A 19,126-nucleotide genomic window follows, 5' to 3' on the forward strand; every position below is an offset into this window, starting at 1 on the left:
AAGATTGCCGGGTTTTTGTCGTTTCAAACTCGATAAGGAACTAAAACGACGTGTCTTTGATCGCTTTTTACTTTTCAGGTCGACGACACTATTATGAAAGTACTCCTTGGTCGCAAGATCAAGCGGTTCCCCCAAGTATTATTTTATACTTTTTCGGGCTTGAGGGACACAAACTTACGAAAAAGTTCAACGTGGAGTTTCCTTAAGTTTTTCAGACTCTCTAAAATTGAAAAACGCCGAGTTTCTCCTATACTGGGCTCGTTAAACTTTTACAGTAAAGGACCTGTTCAATTACAAACAGGAACGAACCACTCCTTCCTAGGGTTCGAATTTAAACTAGGTTGGACTCGTCCGAAGGATGAGCTTATAACCAAGCATATGTTATCCTCCTCAAGCTTGTTAAAAATAAAGAGGTACTTGCCAGAAATGGTGGGGGAAAAGAGAGAAGAATGAACCTATTTGTCACCTTTTGTCTCAAGCGAAACTTTATTACCACTCTTGAACACGACACTTTTGCATTTCACCTGGGTTGGGAAATCTTTTACCTCATAGTTGACCAAATCACTTTGAAAATCTTTAACCGGGTTCAGGGATTAACTTTGAGTTATTCGTCACCAAACCATCTGTTGTGTCGTTATGTGTTCAAGAGGTCTGCGAGCAAAACTTTCATCTGCAAAATACTTATCGTCCATTTGACCATCCCTGAGTCAGTCCTTACAGCAACATTTCTTCAACTTGAACAATGATTTCGTGTTGCAGGCTTGCCTGCAACGAGTCGCTTTCTATCGACATCGACACATTATCTAGAAAGATGACTTAGGAATCGACAGTACCTTGAAGTCTGCATGCATCAATGGCAGGTTTCTCGCCTTTGACGACAGTTTACATCATTGACTTTCGATCAAAGGATTCCGTGAAGTGTTCGACATCAAAACATCTATTCACATTTCACGGGTTGTGCTTGGTACTTTGAGAACCATTGACATTACTGGTGGTCTCTCTCACGCTTGTTAACAGTTCACATCATCGACTGGTAATCAAGTGGTTTCTAACATGTTCGACATCAAATCATTTAATCACATGTTTAGAATCGTACCAATTCGGGAAGTAGAAGTGAAGACCCTGGATCTAGTTTCTACCATCCAGGCTGCGAGGAGTTTTGTATTCATTATCTATGTAGACTAATCATAAACAGATGGTTGCGTCCATACTGTGTCTACAAAAGTCTATAAAAATGATGTACTGCAAGATCATTCCTGTATCAGAATAGTTAGTCCATTAGTTAAAGTTTTGAATCTGAGTATGGGAATGCCTACCTCAGTGATGATATAATCTTATACATGTATTTTGTGTTGAAAATTGCAGGTTCCAACCAGGTCATCCACAAGTCAATCCTTGAAATGATAAAGCGCTTCACCCTTCCTAGAATTATAAAACACCAATCTATTCCAGGCTTCGCACTTTAGGGGGCAATCTGTTACACTAAAAAATGTCACCTTGACTACTTACAGTTAGTATGGCTCAAATCAACAGTCATGCTACCCTCTTAGGCAAGTCTTATGCCTCTGTTATCCATCTCAAACTCAAAGAAGAGAGAAAGTCTTGTAAAAACTATGTTTATCTCTGGGGTCGCAGGTTCTCTCTAGCCTTACCTGCGGGGACGCAGGCCATGTTCACAAAAGCTGCGTCCATGGACGCTCTGTATGTTAAAGGACAGGTGCGTCCTTCTGTAAAAGGCAAAATGCGCAAGTTTTATCTTGAAAACGTTACTTGTGGTTACTTCTAGAACATTCTAGAGGTCGGTTTGATGAAATGGATGCGCCTCCAGTTGGTTCATGTATCTCTATTAAGAGGGGACTTATCCCATCAATAAGGGAGCTATCCCACCCATAGAGGGGGATGATCCCATTGATAGTGGACCTGAATAACCTCTTTACAGCACTATAAATAAAGGCATTGAGCCAGAAGGAGGAGAGGTTGGAGCTATACATTTTCTTTGGGTAAATGCTGCAGGATTTAGGTCTCCCATTAGAACCTTTGTGAGGAGAGATTGTCTTTACATGATTCTACTTGGAAGTGGGTGAGCTTTGTCAAAGTAGAGAAAAACACTTGATGGACCCTGGGAGGAACTTGCACAACACCAAGGCCAGGTTGTAAGAGTTTCTTTGTTTCGTTATTAATACAAACTGGTTTATTTTTCTCAATAGCTTGTGTTAATGAGTTATTTCATGTGTTCCTTGGTCTGCATGTTGAATGTATGTTTTATTATATGAAATACAAGTGCTTGGTAATTGTTTGATTGTTTGTGGTTGCAGGAATTGACTTGAAGGAGGAGCTCATCCGGATCGCCAAGAACGGACTACAACAACAGCGTTTTGGAATAAGGTAAGCCTAAACACTTGTAGTTTTCATGTTATAAAAGGTATATTTAGAGAAAGATTACTCCATTTTGTCTTGTTTGTCGCTAGAGAGTTTAGACTCCTAGGGAGGTCAGTTGTGTCAGCCCAAATGACTTTTTCCGCCACGACACAAGTAGATGCATCATAGATGATAGAGCACAAGGGATAGTGAGATGAAGAGGAAGTTTCAATAAGCACATATTCTTTGACATAATCAAATTTTGGATCCCAAGTAAAATCATAGTGAGATGAAGAAGAAGTTTCGATAAGCACATCTTCTTTGAGTGAATCAAATTCTAGATCCAAATTAAAATATTCATGAGAAACCAAAAGATTAGTTGATGCACCTGGGCATTCGTGATTGCATACATCAATACATTTATCATCATTATAATGATTGTCACCCAAGGTTACAGATTGATTGAAATAATTAATTACATTTGATTCAATACCGATATTAGTAGATTGAAAATCATCCATGAACGGAAACACATCATCTTCACATGGAGGATTTTTGAAAATAGAAGAAAGATTGAACACATATTTACCTTCCTGATCCTCTACCTGTGTAAAGTGACTACCTTGTATCTGATCACAATTTGAACCAGCAGCGCGAAAATCAAGAGAGTGTGAAAGAATAGCTAGTGGAGTAGATTAATCGGGCAAATCACAGTACAAACAGTCATGGGGTGTAGATGATAGAGGATCACAGAAATATAGATCAGATTGGAGGCTAGAGTTATGAATGATAACATTAAGTTTTGAAATGGGGAAGTTAGCCTTCCTCATGGGCTTGATGGAGCCATTGTAGGATATCCTCCATTGAATCTAAGTAATGAGAAATGAAAGAAGAATGAGAAGGTGGATTAAGAATTTGATTTGAAGATTTCCCAACTTCACAATCACCACAAGGAGGCACCCACATTGAAACTGGAAAAGGAGGAGGACAAGGAACAAAAGGAATAATAGGTTCCTCCTCTAAAATTAGAGGTGTCTCATAATTCACAAGAGTTGGGGAAGTAGGAAAATCAGGGTGCTCAGGTTCACTGTTTAAAGAGATAATAACCAAATGCTCAAACTCTTGTTTCAAGAAATTCTGATTCATGTCTTCTTCAGAAATTTCACAACAAATGTGAAGGAATCGATCAGAAAAATCCTCAATTGACTCATTAGGATTCATTCTTAAGAGATAGATTATTTTACAAACATCTTGGTAATTATACCTATCAAAATCTTGATGAAGCTCCCTAAGGAGCAGATGAAGGGAAAGGATGGAAGAAGGTGGCAAGGTATGGAACCATCGATTAACATGACCTTCAAGGGTGAGGAAGAAAATCACACAAGAAAACTCTTCATCATTTATTTTGTAAGATTCACAAAATTTAAGAAAATCAGAAATGTGTTGATTTATGGATGTTGCATCCTCACCATCAAAATTTAACTAGGACAAGTGATAGAGAGGCTCATGAGGATTGAAAATTGATAAAGGGAAAAATTAGAGAAACACCCTAGGAGTAAGATTTGAGTATGACCCATTTTAGATAAGAGGTTCAAACTAGATTCAACGGGCTTAGCTTGTCATCTGGCCCTCCTTCTAGTGCCATTGTTGACGATGTTGGAAATCCATCAACCAAGGGGTCTCCCCAATGTGAAGTCCCAATTATACCTCACATTGTTTGGTGTAGGATCCCCATATGGAATATCCACCCGGTTTCCATATATCTTAAAGATATGGCTTCGCTTTAACTATTAGCGAGAGAGAGAGGGATACAACGGTGTATTTGAAAAGAAAGAAGGTGTGCTTGATGAGTGATTAGTTGTAAATGTGTCAAGGTTCTTCTACTGTGGAGAGGGGAGAAAGGTGAGCCTCTAAGTGAGATGTAGTAGTACTTGTTGAAATGTGGCAACAAGAATATTCGAATTTTAATTTTTCCTTGAATTAAAATTCGAATTTAGTCTCACCAACTGCTTGAAAAATAATTAATTAATTCATCTTGTATTAATTAGTTGGAGAAATTCAAGCTATAAGTCTTTGTGAAGTGATGCAACAGTTATCCCTTAAATTAAGGAGATTATCCCTTAATTAAGGAGATAATTATGAATTATAATTGAGTTGTAATTAGTTAGCTCAGTTAACTGAGTTATGTCCAGTTAAATTAGTTCCAAACAGTTTGAGGAACTAATTGTGAGTTCAGTCAGTTAATGCGTGCATGCATCAAACTAGTGTACTCCAGATAACTGAAGATTCTCTCATAAATAACTCATGCATGTCTATTCAGAGAAAGACCCAGTTGAGATTAAAGATAGGGACAATGTACTATCAGTTGCAAGAATTTTCCTATAAGGAAAACTCATGCATGCAGAAGGAATTCATTCCTTGAGATTTGCACAGTTTTACAGGGTGTAAGATCAGTGTGAGTGATCAATGTTACACTTGGTAACAGTTGGATCACCCAAGAGAAACTACGCAAGGAAATAAGAGCTTGGAGGGCAGAGGAGAAGGCATATGAGCAGTCTATTTTGTCTATGAGCATCAGTGAAGGATTGTGTTGAGAGCTGGCTAGCTGTGAGAGCTAAAGCTTTGTGTAATCCTGATATATTTCCACTTGTATGATAATACAGATAGTGGGGTTTTTAGCTGAGGCTTTCCCCAGAGTATTCTTTTGTGTTTCATGTGTATTGATTCTTCATCTGGTTATACATATTCAGCTTGATCTTGCTAAAATCTATTAAGATTTCGCAAGTGTGATTGTAGAAGTAGATTAAAGTATTTTGCTTTAGTTATATTGCATTATTAGGTTAATCTACAGTCATAATTTCTACAGTACCACCCAAGAAGAGACATACATGAACCAGAAGGATATGTCTAATATCTAGCAGAATAGTCCATAAATGATGCGACGGTCATTACAACCATCAAATGAAGAAATGTTTGTCTAATATCCCGCAGATTAGTCCACAAGGATGGGACAAAAATAATCACCATTACAACACATTCCCAATAAGATAATTACGAAAACAACTGAAATATTTCAACTATATTAGCACACGTGAAAGAAAACATGAAATATAAACATCCATAGAATAGTCTTACAAACATTCATAATCCATGCATGATGAACGTGATGGCCTTGAAGGATTCTATTATTAAGTAAAAGTTCCAAGACACATGTTTACAATGTACATCACTAGCTCCGGTAGTGGAGCATTGTAGCCACTCCTTGCTCCTCAAAGAACTAGCTTATCTCTCTAATGCCTTGTGAGAGGAGCCAAGGTGAAAAGTCCTTTGCTCATACAATGAGGGAGTGTATGTAATCAAGGGTGACTCTTTGAATACCCTCATGATTGTTTGACTTCTTCTAACTTTTCAACTTACATTACTCTTTACATTCCATGCCTGTCCTGTGGACTTCCACTTTTCAATACATTTTGTATACAATATACATGATCCACAATAGTGAGGTGGCATATGACCACTCATGACATGACATGACATGACACTGCTGGCATGGGATGCTTGATGATGTGGCAATGTCAAGCCACTGTTGCTGCTAAGTGCTAGATGTTCTCTTAAAAATGATTTTCTTTCCACCTCTTCATGTCTTGGTGATGAGGAATCTTCAATGATCTCAAGTCTTGAATATTGGTCACAAACTAGTGTCCCTTCACTTTCTCTTGATTGATCAACTTGTAAGTTTAGCTGCGAGAGAGTATTTGAGCATGCTTCCCTCCTTCTTCTCTTTCTTCATAATCTTTTCATGACATGATAGGGTACCTATTCCTGTAATTCACTCACGACGGGATGGCATTAATCTAAAAACCCCCCAATCTAAGATGATGCATTTTGATCCACTAATTGAGCCTATAACAAGTGACAATATGGGAAGAGGGACTTAGTGACTGAGCAGTGTGCAGTTCCAACAGCCGAGGGAAAATCTTGAACCTTAAGACTTCGCAGTGTTCAGTTCAGGCAGGTCTGAGGGACACGACTGTGTAGTTTCTGGAACTGGTGACATAGGCTAAAGGGATGGGCACTAGGAGAGCTCACACTGTAGTTCTAGGAGTCAAGGAAAGTTGGGATGCTATGGAGCTGTACATTTCAAGGGATCAGGTAATGATCTTGAGGCTTGAGGTTGCGAAGTGCATAGTTAAAGTTGGGTTGAGGGACAAGACTACATAGTTTTGGAAGCTAATGGAAGTAACTGAGGGAATGAGCCCTAAGAGGACACACTACACAGATATTTTGGGAGACAAGGCAGGTAAGGCTACTACGGAGCTGTGTACTTCAAGGGCTCAGGGGATGAACTTGAGGCTTGTGATTGTGCAGTGCGCAGTGGAGTCTGGGTTGGGAGGAATGATTGCACAATTCTAAAGGTGATGCTCGGGGCTTAGGCACAAAAACTGTGCAATGCAGTAGTCCTAGGAGGAAAGAACTACACATTACGTAGTGACAAGAAGCAAGTTCACAACTAGAGGACTGATTTTTTGCAGTGCATATCTCAATAGAGGCTTGGTGAAGCTAGGTTGCTCGGTTTGGAAATTGTTTCGAAAATGGATAAGTTTGGGATTGATGAGATCGGTGTTAACGGTGATGAAGTTTGACTATGATCACACACTTAGAATACTTTGATGACACAACAAAATTGATCATCTGAACACATGACCAAATCATTTCCCTCTGTGCAACAACTTTACGACAAGTGCGGCACTTAAGATAAACTTTGGGACAACCGTGATGACACTTGTGTGATAATGCTTAGAATTTTGTGAATGAGTGAGAATGAAGTTCACATAGTTATGGAAACTCATATCGACAAATACAAACCCTTAAAACCATTAAAATAGGATTATACACATTGTGTGATATCCAACATGCCAAAAGACGACAGTTTACCCAACATGCAAAAGGGAACAAAACACTTCAAGAAAGTTCATGAAATAACTTTCGATGTTTGTGACAACAATGTACAAGACCAAGGAAGGCTCTGAAATTGAGTGTAAGCCAAAATTTTGGAGGGTTTTGTAGTAGCTATAACAGTACCTAAGGAGAACTAGAAAAAACCCACTTTCAGTTAATCACAATAGAAAAAAAGAGTGGACAAATAGATAATAAGCTCTTAGAGACTGTACTTCTTCAGGAGATGGGATAATGAAATATCAAGAAGGATTTTTTCTCAAGCATTATTCATTCCCACGTATGAGAAATTTTTCCATGGATAAAAAATTCTAGACACAAAGATATCAATTGTAGATCTTATGTTAGAAGAAATGAACCAAGAAACCTTAAAAGAAGTGAAGTAAAAAATAGATCTACAAACATAAAAAAAAAAACATGAATATGGACAAGAATCCATTTAATCCTCTCTTTGATATCACTGAATGTTTCTGTTGTCACAATTTCAAGCATAAGTCATATGAATGTCAGCTCAAAAATAGTAGTTCACAATCCTAAAACAATTGTAGAATAGAACGACATATGCAGTGGAGAAAGAAGAAGGAAGAAAAGAAAGTTGATTAGTGTGGCCTAGTTTTGTATGCTCAAAATCAAAATAGTCAATTGTATGTCAACATTTTCTACTCTAGACATATGCTACAAGACACAAGAAAATTTTAGTCCTTAGATAAAAATAAAGCAAAAAATGTCACATCCAGAAATGATGCAATAGGAATAATTAAAGGAAAAGGTATTGTCATTCTAAATAATGGCCAAGGAAAGGCTTAGGATGTACTGTTTGTTGAAGGACTGAAACATAATTTGTTGAGTGTTAGTTAGATGTGTGATAGAGGTTGTGATGTTCTCTTTAGAGCTCAGGATTGTGAGATCAGATCAAAAACAATAGGGAAGGTGTTAGCTAAAGGAGTTCAAACAAAAAAGTAATGTGTATATCTCGAAGGAAGGTAATGAAGAGTGTTACATTAGAAAACAAAATGAGTCTTTGTTATGACATACGAGGCTGGGGAATTTCAATTTTGATCACATCATCAGACTCAATAAAAATAGAGTAGTTAGAGATCTACCAAAGACAATTAAACCTCAAAATACTATTTGTAAATCATGGCATATGGGAAAACAGGCTCTAAATTGATTCAATCTCAAAGATAAGTTGTCAAGTAGTAAACCTTTCTAGTTAGTATATATGGATTTGTGTGGTCCTTCGAGAATAGTCAACATGAGGAGAAATATTATTCATGATGGTAATCGATGAATATTCCATATTGACATGGGTAAAATTCTTGAGAAATAAGTCAAAAGCATTTGAGAAGTTCAAAATATTCAAGGCATTCGAATAAAATCAAACAGGGTGCAATTTACTTCAAATGAGTTTGCAAACTTTTGTGATGAATTTGGTATAATAAGACAATATATAATTGTGGAAACTCCATAGCAAAATGGAGTTGCAGAGAGACAAAACAAGTCAGCACATCAAATGGACAGAGCCACGATGCAAGAAATAAACATTCCTCAAACCTATTGGGAAGAGGCAATACACATAGTTGTTCATATTCTGAACAAGGAACATATTAGACCAAATTGTGATAAGACACCTTATGAACTGTGGCACTATAAGCTAGCTTCAACAAAACATTTTAAAGTGTTCGAAAGTAAGTTCTACATAAAAAATAATGATGAAAAGTTAGGATTTGATGCTCGATCAAATGAACTAATATTTTGGGATACTATACAAAAAGTAAAGGATACAAGTGCTACAATAAAATACTGCATAATATCGTTGATTGTATAGATGTAAGGTTTGATGAAGAGCTTCCTAACAATAACAAGAGAACATGTTTTATCAATCCTCCAGATCATCATCGTGACAATGAAGAAAATTAAGTATAGGATGAAGAATCACAAAAGACAGAGACTGATTCACAAGATCCCTCAAGGCATGTACAAAAGAATCACCCTGATAATGAAATTATTGGAGATAAAAGTGAAGGATTTCAATTGAGTAAGGAACTTGAAAAGCCATCAGAACAAGCTCAAATAGCCATGTTGTCAAAGATTTAACCAAGAAATTTTGATGAAGCAAGAAAATACAAACACTAGATAGATGCTATGAATGAGGATCTAGATAAGACTGAAAAGAACAAGACCTAAGAATTGAAACCAAGACCAATAGGAAAGAATGTCATAGGTACAAAAAGGGTATCCAAAAATAAGATGTATGAATAGAGATAGAGATGATAGGATCAACAAAGATAGCAGATGGCAGAGGTATAATTGACATGAGATAACTACATCGACAAAGAGGTAGAGGAAAATAAATGTAGTGCCAAAACAAATGGATGTTCAAAGGAATCATAACGTAGAGGTTCCAAACGGACAAATCATGCCAGGAAAAGTTAGAACATTAGAGTGACACTTTTTCCAGGTCGACAGAGGAACGTTAGAGGTATAATAAGTTAAAAATACATTATAAAATTGAATGACTCGAAGGAACACCATAACGTGGGTGACTAAGAAGCCAATTGGACATATCATATGTTATAAATGTGGTGCAGTGTACACCTAGAATGTGTGTCTAAAGATTTTTGAAGCAATGCCAGTCAAAATTTTCTAAGAACAAAGGATGATAGTCACCTATGATGTGTTATCTTGTCATTATATGAAAAAAGAGGTCAACTATCATTATATGAAAACAAACCTACATCATATGATAGAAACGTTCCTTATTATGAATTATATCATTATTTACCAAAAATGTGGACTAAACACAAAAATTGTAGCCTCTATCATCTTACAAACTATGTTAAGCATTTTCTTAAATCCAATCACCTCTGCTAGAAGATGAAACCATAAAAAATGTTGAAAATATTTGGCATGGTGATCATGTTTCTATGTTTCAATTTACCTAGAAGAAATCTTAGGCAAGAAAACAAATTACACTTTATCTCTAGTATCAATGCTTCAAATCACCTCTTTCTGGATCAAATCTAAGTATCAGTGATATATATGGTATAACTCTTGGAAGACTATAGAGATTGATTCAAAACATTGGTGAAACCTCATAAACAGAGTGTTGAAGACATAGTACTAAAAGTCTCTATACTTGTTTTTTTTATGTGGTTATCAATATTGAAGGTTGAAGGTAGGCACAATGATCTCAACTTTCAAACTTCAATTGAGGATAGGTTACTTAGAAAACAATAAGTGATTTCCCTCTCTCTGGTTAATGAAGGCATTAAACATGGTTAAAAATAGTGGCACCTTTACATATCTATCTCTTATTTGAATCCCTATATCTTGACAATAGAGTAATATGGCATCGAAAACCATTCTTATAGTGCTCTCATAAAAATAAAAATATTTAGTACAATGGTCACATTAATTGAATACCAAATCATAATTCATAATTTGAAATGTCTCTAGTTATTTCTCATTGGTACATTTTATGGATATTAAAAGCAGCCTCATAGAAATCATGGTGACCTATGATGTGGATATGATCTCTTTTGGAGTAAAATGTATCACAATGAACACCAAATTGAGACACTACCATAAAGCAATAACAAGGTTTAGAAGTGGAAGTTTATTTCTTCAATTGATGGTTATTTCTTTCACAAGTAACTAATCCTTATCAAATTCATAAGAAAGGACTGATATAGAAATGCTCCATGAAGAATTGATGGTGATGGTTGAATATTTCTACCTCAATAGCAAAATATAAACATTGTACATATTTTCTTACAAAACTCTTTGTGATTGATGTCAAAGGGGAAGGTATTCGAAAGAGCAATGAGGCTAAGAGGAGAAGTAATTCTCATAATAAATAAGAAGTATGACTCTTACGGGGAGGAGCATGGTGTTTCTATTAATGCAAAATGGGGAGAATGTTGGCAATGTTGGCATTGATGTCAAATGAGGCTTTTTATGATGATGAGGTTTGTCATGTTGATGAGGTTTGTCATGTTAATGAGGTTTGGGTTGCTTGATGATTGATGAGTTTGTCATATTGTCATTAAGTGATGTGGTGCAAAGGCTTTGGTGCTTGTCAGCCAATGATTTTATCGATGATTGATTTGATGTTTATCCTACAAACAAAATGAAGACATAATGGCACATAAGGACCATAAAGCACAACTTTAAGAACCAAAGAAATAAAGTACAAATTCTAAAGAACATATTGTTTTGATTGAACAATTTTTATTTTTTTTGGTTTCTTTACAAGTGTAACACTTTTATTTCTCTCAAGACCTACATTATAACATTGGCCAGCTAGTATCTAACTTGCATTACCCTACTTAATAACACACCGCAACCACTTCCAACTTGCATTACTGCATATTTGGTCATCTAAACCTTGTCTTATGCAATTATGAATGCTTGACAATGATTTTTACAGATTTACAATAAGCTCAAAGCATTTTTTTCCTAATTTGAAGACTGCTGAAAGTGAAGAGGTGAAATGAAAATAATCCTAAAATAATAAGAGACATCCCCTCATTTTGAATTCTTTCATAGAATGCAAGCAGTCAGAGAGCAATATTTATAAAATATGCATTGTTGAATGAGAATCAAGTTTTGTGAATTGAACATTTGTATGAGAGAGACCTTGAACAAGCCTGATAACAAGAAAAGAGAAAGAGAAAGAGTAGTAAAAGAAGAGTAGACATAAAAAATAAAATAATAGAGGATAAGTAGTAGAATAGGTACAAGGACCAAGTAACCGTCAAATTTGATTTGTAAATTGATCAGGGGATTGGAGTCTCCTTTCAAGTTTTAGATTGATAAATAATAAATTGTAAATTGTTGATGTTGGAGCCACCTATGGGTTGTAGTTTGCAAAAAATTTAAGGGATTTGGAGCTTCCTTGAGGTAGAAGCCTCATGTAATATGGATCTTGTATAAAATTTGATGTAATAGGAGAGTAGGAGCTTTCGTTCACATCACTTCCAGCCAAAAAATTGTGGTTTTATCCCTTTATGGGTTTCCACTTATATCTGGTGTTCTCATGTGTTTTTTACTTAATGTATCATATGTGTGAATGAATTTGAATTCTAAATATGCATATACGAAAATATATTTCTCTGATAATTGAAAAAGAAACAAATAATAGTTGAACATATACATAAGCCATTAACTACAAAAGATGAATTGTTGGTAAAAGTTGTTATTGATGTCAATATGTTAGATGAATTGTTGAAGAAAACCCTAACCCTAATCTTATTCAAACCCTAATTATTGAAGAAATCCTAAGAGTGAACCTTTCATTTAAAACCCTAACCTACTCCTAATCCTTCAAGGAAACCCTAAACCTAAATCCATACCTAAAAACCCTAACCCTAATTCTAGTCCTTATTCCTTAACTAATCCCAGTCCTAATCCTTTTACATATCCTAATGAAAATCCTAGCTATATTAAGAAACCATAACCATAATCCTTATTCCCTAATTTATTCGTCATCAAAATTCTTATTCCTATTAATACAATCTTATTTTAAAGTTACCCTATTCCTATCCTTATTGTGAAACCCCTAACCCTATTTTCCTATAATAGAAATACCTTAATACTCTTCATAATAAATTATATACTATATTACTTCATACCCTTCACCTCACAAACATTACGTGTCACAAACTATACGGATCATAATAACTCTTACTAAAAAACTTAATGGTCGACTTTGTTTTTTTTCATGTCGGCCTTCTCAAATTGTGATGTTTTTCTCCTCTTCTAATCGTATAAAAAGAATAAAGGATTCATTCCAAGGGACAAGGTTCTCGGAGAAGAAATATAGGTGAATAATAAATAAGTCTCTTTTTATGCAATGTTTTGGAGAAAACGCTCAAAAACGCATGGGTCAATTGCATAATTTTTGACCTATCAATTAACTTTGAATATTGTTGTGTGAAGCTTTAGGTAGTTTGTTGAAAATCAAGCAGAATACACAGTAATTGTTTGTATTTCCATCCGTCTCTTCAGTGGAAAAGTAAAGGTTCTGTGGGAAGACAGATTTGGTGAAGAAGAATCAACAACAGTCTCCTCGGTGAACAAAACTCGATCTACAGCTCTGTACTTTGCAAAAGGCATCACAAATAGTTTAAAATAATTAATATTATATTGTATTAATGGAGAAATGGTTACATGGTTATTACGTAACTCCTTAAGTTAGGATTAGTTCGTAGGTTGTAGGAGTTTGTTCTCACCTCCCTATTCCTTTGTGATATATATATTGAATCATCTTTGATTAATTGAATCATAGTGTATGCTCCAATTTGTGCAGCCTCCAAGTTAAGCTTGCTCACCTGTGAGTTGCTCGTTAACTCAATTTATTTCTTTTATTTTCAGTTTTCTAACATGGTATCAGAGCTCAAATCTGGTGAGCCTAATTTACCTATAGAGACTTATATGCTACATTAGGGCCCTAGTAGTTATAGATCCTTCGTGGCTATAGTGTCCCAGTGGCAACATAGGAGCCTCAGTGCTCACAATTTTGGATTCTAGGTCGTCGGGAGTGACATACCTTAGTCACAGGAGAAATTTTCTTTCTGAATAGGTCTCAGTGTATCTCCAGCTGAGCACAAGGCAGTCATCGCATTATTTGGGGTAACAAAAGTGATGATCATCGTAGATTTTGGGGTTGAACCCACAATGATTTGCCTTTCCTTAGCGCAATTTTGATCATCGGGCCTAAAAATCGTGGTTTTTTAAGTGTGAAAGAGCGTTGATGTGTTTTTATGGTTCTGTGCATGAAATCTTGCCAGTTCAATGGTGGATCTAAGTTGCAGACACATAGATCATGGTATATTGGTGGCAGATCCGTGATCAATTCAAAGGTTCTGGTATGTGTTGAGATTATTTTTTTTAATGTAGCTTGTAATTGTTCACTTGGTTAGAATCGATTGAATATCAGGGGATATGGAATTCGATTAGTCGAAGATGAACAATTTCACATAAACTTATCCCAACGAGACTAAAAAACTCTATGGGACCAATTATACCAATTGAAAATTCAAGCTACTTACGTTGCTTGAGGTATCGAGCACATGGTCGATTGTCAGTGACGATGAGCAGAAGCCGACCATTTCAGCAGTTGGTATGACAACACTAATACATGATTGGGATAAAAGGGAGAATAAGGTGAAAGTCTTATTGAAGATGTCTGTTAAAGGCAACATTATCCCACATATTAGAGACTGTAAATCATCCAGTGAGATATGGAATACACTCAAGAACCTTTTCCAAACACAAAAAACCAATCGCATCTTGTCTCTGAAAGGCAAGTTATTTTCCATGAGGATGGAAGAGAATGAATTAGTTGTTGGATTCGTTGCACCGGTCAAGGACCTGAAGGACATATTGGGTGACATCAGGGAGAAGGTATCTAATTCCGATCTTGTCACAATTACATTAAACGGGATGATGGATGAATACCATATGTTCATCATAGGCTTGTCTGCAAGAGACAAAGCCCCTGCATTTGAAGAGCTAACATGAATCCTAATATAGGAAGAAGAGCAGCGACATAATTTGAGACCACAGAGTGCCGATCTTGCTCTGATGGTGAAGAAGGAGCCATACAAAGGGAAAAAACCACAGGGACAGAAAGGCGGTGGAATTTTTCAGAAGAGATCATTTAGAGGTATGTCTCCAAGTAACAATGGTAACAAATATGACATTAAATGTTTTTACTGTGGGAAACCCAGTCATCTGTCTAACTTTTATTTTAAGAGACAGACTGATGAGGGTATAAATAAATAGAGTAAGCACACTAGGCACTTAGCCGATGAAGGTCACAATCATGATCTTCGATTATTTGTATTTTATTATGCCCTTTCATCTCTTGATGAGGATGAGGCCGAAACATGGTTCGTAGACTCAAGTGCGTCATCACATATGACACATAATAGGCATTGGTTCAAAAATTTGGAAGAAACTACTTGTGGAGCTAACATATATCTTGGTGATCACAGAGGTTATTAGATTAAGGGGTACAGTGATATTTCGATGATGTTGCTTGATGGGAATATTAGATTTATTAAAAATGTGATGTATGTACTCAAGATCAAGAAGAACTTGATCTTTGTTTCAATGATGGCAGATCAGGACCTGCAAGTCGAATTCTTCAAAACATATTGCGCCATAAAGGACAATGAGAAGGACTAGTTGCATCAAGAGTGCATTTGGGAGGCCTGTATAGGTTGAACATCAAAAGCATGTCACACCAAGCTCTGGCTTCAACAGGATTGACAGTCGAGAATATTTGGCATCAAAGATTTGGTCATTTTCACCTAAAATATCTCATGCTGCTACAAAGAAAAGGTATGGTTGATGGAATTCCCGCTTTTCAGAATGTTCATTTAGATTGTGATGGATGTGCATTAGGAAAAATGAATAGGGAAGAGTTTCCTTTGAATGTTGATAGGAAGAAAAGAGATATTCTAGAGCTTGTTCATACATATATATGCGGACCTATGCAGACTAGGTTGCTAGGTGGTGCATATTATTTTCTACTCTTTACTGATGATTGCACTAGATTCTCCTGGGTATACTTTATCATAAAAAAGAGCCAGACATTTCAATGCTTTAAAGAATTTAAGAATATGGTGGAGAAGCAGACAGGGAAATTCATTAATATTCTCCACTCTGATCAAGGGGGAGAATACAAGTTGGGAGAGTTCATGAAATTTTGCAGGAATCATGGGATTATTCAACAGTTCATAATACCTCACACTCCACAGCAGAATGGAGTTGCAGAACGAAAGAACATAACCCTTGTGGAGTGCGCACGAAGTATGCTTCAAGGTAAGGGTCTATCCAATGGTTTTTGGGCTGAAGCCATCAACATTGCAATATACTTGAAAAATAGGAGTCCAACTAAATGTCTCAACTTTAAAACTCCTTTTGAAGAATTTTATGGATATAAGCCTGCAGTGAATCATTTAAGGATTTTTGGGTCAAAAGACTTTTCCCATATTCCCAAGGATGACAGGAAGAAGTTAGACCCGAAGGCCATGAAATGCATCTTTGTAGGATGCTACACTAAGTTTAAAGATTATAAGTTGTTTAATCCTTTGACTCATAAAGTTTTTGCGAGTCAAGATGTGTTATTTCATGAGGAGGCTGAGGAAGGAAATAAGAAGAATAAACTTGAAGAGTGATACACTCAATTGTTGAAGGAAGAAAGCAGTGAGGACAATCAGCAGCAACAACAACAACAACAAAAAGGGGAAGAAGCGGGTGATATAATTAGTAAGTCAAGTCCACTAAGGTTTTAAGTAAACAGATTTGAGATGAGTCCCTTACCAAGAAGATCAGGTAGGCAGACTCAACTACCAGCCAGATTGAAAGACCATGATTTAATGTCAAACATTTTAAATGTTATAGAGCCCATAAATTATAAAGAAGCTAGTCAATCTCATGAGTGGAGGGTTGCAATGAATGAAGAATTTGAATCTATTATTAGAAATAATACTTGAGAACTAGTTGAATTGCTTGAAGGAAAAATACCCATAGGTTGCAAGCGGCTTTACAAACCTAAATTTAATGCAGATGGGAGTATAGAAAATTTTAAAGCTAGATTGGTAGCAAAGGGTTATTCACAGAAAGAGGGAATTGGCTATGAAGAAACCTTTTCTCCTCTAGCCAAACTGAATACAATTAGAATGTTAATTGCAGTAGCTACAAAACATCAGTGGAAGCTACACCAGTTAGATGTTAAGTCTGCATTTTTAAATGGTGATTTAAAGGAAGAGGTTTATTTAATGTAGCTTGAAGGGTTTGTTAAACAAGGGCAGGAGAATTTAGTTTATAGATTGAAAAAGGCCCTTTATGGTTTAAAACAGGCACCTAGGTCTTGGTACGAGAAGATTGATTCATTTTTCTTATAGCATGGTTTTTATAGGAGTAAGAATGATCCAAATCTATATACCATGTATGATGAACAAGGGCAGATAATTTTGATTTCCTTGTATGTGGATGACATGATTATAATAGGTAATGCAGATGCATTAATCAAAGAAATCAAATTGCAGATGTCACAGGTTTTTGAAATGAAATATCTCGGAAATTTACATTACTATCTAGGTCTAAAAGTGTGGAGAGACTTTGGGTAGCCTTTCCTTACTCAAGGGATGTATGTCAGAGGGCTACTTAAAAAGTTCAAAATGGAACCGTGTAAGGCAACATCAGTACCTTTGCAGTAGAACCTAAAATTGTGCAGACACAATGGCTCTAAGGAGGTGGATGCTACTTTGTACGGCTAGCTAGTTGGTATTCTGATATATCTAACTAAAACTAGACCAGACTTAGCATACTCTATTAGTGTTGTGAGCTAGTTTATGTCTAAACCTCTTGAATGATCCAGATTTAAATAGGAAGGCAACAAATTACAGAGATAACCATAAATACAGAGATGAGATAACCATAAATACTGAGATGCAGCGGAAATAATACTTCATTTCATTACTGTAAAATACTGAAATATGCTTACAAACAGAAATGGAAAGAAACTAGCTAGGGCGATGGTAGCTTATCTCTGAGAAGAGATGTGGCGGCTACATGCCTCTGAACTGTTCTGAACTCTCTTACAATGAGGCTCGAAGGCCTATTTATTGTTGAGAAACAATGGAAAACCCTTCACATCCCGAAACCTAACCCTAGAAGATGAAACGCCAAATTGTGGGCCCGCGTTTGGGTAAATTGGTACATCAATTTCCCGGGGTCGTAACTTTGGCATATGATCTCCGTTTGACGCGTACGATAGCTCGTTAGAAAGATCTATCCGAGTACTACCACTTTGGGAGGCAACATGGTCCATGGACCCATGTTGCCCCAGATTCCCAAAAAAACATTGTTTAGGGCCTCAAAACGGCTCTGGAAGTTCAGGACCCGAAAAACTGCTAAAAATAGTAAGCTGTGCTACAATTTAGGAAACTGAAAAAGCTGAAAGAGACAGTTGTGGGGGTCCAAATGGGATAGGTGGGTGGCCACCAACATCCACCTGGATCATTCCTCCCCCCTTAGGAAGAAATGGTCCCCATTGCGTTGAGTTCCTCCATCTGTTGAACTTGTCCTGCAATCTCTGATGTGTCGAGTAATGGTGGGAAGCATGGTCGATGATGGTCCATATTGAACACTTTGTGCAGGCAAAGGAATGGAGGAATTATGTGCTCCAAAGAATTGTTCCCCACAGCCTTGGTACTGCTGTAAGGACCATGTCGGAGTGGTCTGATCTTCTGATGGGTTTTGGTAAGGCGTTCTCTCTGCAGATGCAACCAGACTTTGTTGCCCACTTGAAACTTGTGTGGTATCTCTATGGGTGAGGAGAAGTTGTTCCTGTGTTCTATCATGACCGTATCCCTTTGCTGCTGCTGCTGCATGGAGGAACCCTTTGCAGGGGTCATGGAGGTAGCAACGATCTTCCCCTTACTTTGGGAGTGAACCAGACAGATAAATTTCATGGTCTGTGAGATGAGCTTGCTGCCTTTCTTAGCAGTGATCAAAGATGTGGCAGTAGGTGGGGCTACCTCTGGTATCTTGTATAATGAATTACTCAAAGAAATAATGACAGCACGAGGCCTTGAATCATACACAGCATGTTGCCTCCACAAGTATGGTTGGCCTAATAATACATCACAAACATCCAGAGGTGTAACATCACACAATACCTCGTCTGTGAAGGGCTTGATGCTGTATGGAAGGCGGCACTGCTGGCGAACTTTCAGATCTCGTCCTTCGTGCAGCCACCTGATACTGTACGACTGCGGGTGTGGTGTAGTCA

Source organism: Pinus tabuliformis, chromosome Q (assembly GCF_031772625.1).
Source record: "Pinus tabuliformis cultivar Carrire ecotype Pingquan chromosome Q, CPIR1, whole genome shotgun sequence".
NCBI classification, from domain to species: Eukaryota; Viridiplantae; Streptophyta; class Pinopsida; order Pinales; family Pinaceae; genus Pinus; species Pinus tabuliformis.